This window comes from Chiloscyllium plagiosum, chromosome 17 (assembly GCF_004010195.1).
Source record: "Chiloscyllium plagiosum isolate BGI_BamShark_2017 chromosome 17, ASM401019v2, whole genome shotgun sequence".
NCBI lineage: Eukaryota > Metazoa > Chordata > Chondrichthyes > Orectolobiformes > Hemiscylliidae > Chiloscyllium > Chiloscyllium plagiosum.
In genome coordinates, this window is record NC_057726.1 from 52238359 (window position 1) to 52241472 (window position 3114).

Sequence of the window (3114 nt, forward strand, 5' to 3'; positions counted from 1 at the left end):
TTATCTCTCCACGCTCCAGGCTCACTGCCTTTATTCCTGATGAACGGCTTTTGCCCGAAACGTCGATTTCAAAGCTCCTTGGATGCTGCCTGAACTGCTGTGCTCTTCCAGCACCACTAATCCAGAATCCTATAATCCTTATTAATACTGATACTTCTCATTGATAATGTGAAATTGACTCATTAAACAGTAGTATAACCAGAACAACTCCATTCAGTCATCTTTATATCTTCATTAAAACCGAGCAAATATTTGAAGTTTAGTTTATTTACATATTGTGTATTAGTCACCAAAAATTTAGAATCCTTGGATTAATTGACATTAATTTGTAAAACAATAATCACATTTTATATGTGCAGGTAATGAAAATAAGGAAGATTCTCTTTTGCGAACTTCACCAAGTTTGTCTTTAGGTACGCCAGAAAAATCGGAGCCCAACAAGTCAGCACAAGTCTCTCTGGATATAAACAAGATGCTTAGTATCTGTGCAGCTCCTTTGGTACCTCCTCTGTCTCCACAACCAAAATGTTAATTTGTGAGAAAAATTAAAACTGTTGGCTTGTGATCTCTTGAACTTTCAGTATGTAAATTGATTGTGCCATTTAATCAGACATTCGATCTAGTCTTTAAAATCTAGAACTTTGAGCAGCGATAACATAAGAGAGATTCATAAATAAAAGATGCAAAAATGGATGGAAAGCTTCAAAGCAAATTAAATCAGCTAAACATAGAGACGTGGATGTCATGTTAATAGATTTACTATTGTTGTACAAGGTCTAATTATCATTTTTACTATTCAAGTGCACTTTAGCGAAGCTAAATATATACTTTCATATGAATTGAGTATTTAAACCCAACTCTCCCACACTCAATTAGATCACATTGACCTGGGCCTCAATTCCATTTTCTGTCTCAGATCCTTAACCCTTACCTAATAAAAACTGTTTAAAAGATATACATTTTTAAAAAAATAATGTGGTATCTTTAAAGGGGGTGGTATTGCTTCAGAGAGAGAAATATACAGGTGTGTAATTTTGGGACACTTATCAGAAAGCACTTCTATTGTATAGGTCCATTTACACTATACCATTTGCTAGTGGCTGATTTCTATTAATTTCTATTGGGGTTCTTCTCAGTGGTAGCATTTTTTAATATATTAAGAGAGCTCCAAGATGGCAATGGAGTAGGACTTAGCCAGATTTAGTCTGCTCCATCTGGTTTTTTTCTCCTCTTTTCGTTTTTTTTCTTCTATCTTCTTACTTCCCATCCTTGAGCCTTGAGGGAAGTCATTGTGGACTCCCAGCCTCAGTGAGTACTCCTGGCTTCGAGGTGAAACTAGCGCAGACTGCTGGTCTCAGCGTGGATTCCTGGCCTTGCGTTAAATCCAGAGTGGACTCCCAATCTTGAGAGCCTCAAGGTGAGCCCTGGCATGGTCTGGAGGCATGGGCTGGTGCAGACTACTGAAGGCTAGCGTGTTAGTGCAGACTAGTTTGAAAGGACTGTTATTCTGAAATTTTTGTATATTTCTCTAATTAATTCCTATGATTTTGTACTTCAGTATCTAAGATGGCGCAAAGGTCTGTAATGCTGGACCTTTTATTTCTTCATTTTTCTAATTGTTTTCTAAGAATTTGTACTTAAGAATCTGTACCTAGACAGAATTGTACCTAAGATGGTGCCGTAGGTGGCCGCTTGTAAACTTTTCAATGTACTCATGTTAGTACATGTGACAATAAACTAATTATAACTCTGATTCATTTGGACTGTACAATTGCACATAGTCCTGAACCAGTCGACATTCAAACATACTTATAAACTAGGAGCAGGAGGAGACATATGGCCCCTCGTGCTTGCTAATCTAATTCTGGTCTCTACTCCACAATCCTGTCTACTCTCAATAACATTTGAATCTGCTGTTAGTCTGTTTCCTTTTAGCTAACCAATCTATCCATTCTAATATTAGTCCTACACCATAACCTCTTATTTTGTACAATTAGCTTTGGCTTTAATGTGACATCTTTTCAATTCTCTGTGGAAATCTAAGTACAGTATATCCACCACTTTCCTTTAGATACATTACTTGTTACTTCCTCAAAGAACTCCAATAAATTAGTCACGCATGATTCGCATTTCACAAAACCAAACTGACTCTCCCTGACGGCCTTCTGATTTTCTAAGAGCCCTGCCGTAATCTACTTCATCATAAGATTCCAGCATTTCCCCATGACAGATGCTAAGCTAAATGGCTTGCAATTTCCAGCTTTCTGTCTCCCTCCTTGTCACAGTCACATTCTCTACTTTGCGATCTGAAAGGGCCTTTTCAAGAATTTTGGAAAATTAAAACTAATGCATTTACTATCTCAGCAGATATTTCTTTTAAGCAGCACTTAAAAGTCTGATGATGACCATGAAGCTATGGTCGATTGTCAGGAAAAATCCACCTCGTTCATTCATGCCCTTTAAGGAAGGAACTGCCAACCATGCCTGGTCTGGCCTACATGTGACTCCATTTTCACAGCAATGTGGTTCACAGCAATTAGAGATGGGCAATGAATGCTGGTCTATCCAGTGACACTCATATTCTGAATAAAAACAAAATTGGAATGATTCCTAGATGCTCCAAGGATTGTATGGGAACTAAATGGAACCAGAAGCAACACTACTCTCCCAATCAAAGATAAGGGTAGTAGGGCAGTACAGATGGATGAAGAGCAGAAGGCAAGATAGGTGGAATACTTTTTGATGATGCCAAACCAGCCCAGTACTAGACCCACATTTGAGTTTGATGACTACTGCATCTCAGCAGCCAAATGTAAACTTGGAAAAAATTGCCAGATCAGAGATCCAAACAGCCATCTAGAAACTGAAGAACAATAAGACACCTGGGTGCAACAAGATACCAGCACAGCTGTTGAAACACAGGAAGAACACCATATTAATAGAGTTCACAGACATGTTCAACAGATCTGAATTGTGGAAGATATCTTGGATTTCTTTTATTATTTATTAATGGGATATGACGTCACTGGCTGGCCAACATGTATGCCCATTACCAGATGCCCTTCTAAAAGCGGTGGTGTGCTGTCGCCTAGGTGATATTCTGAGAATTTGAGT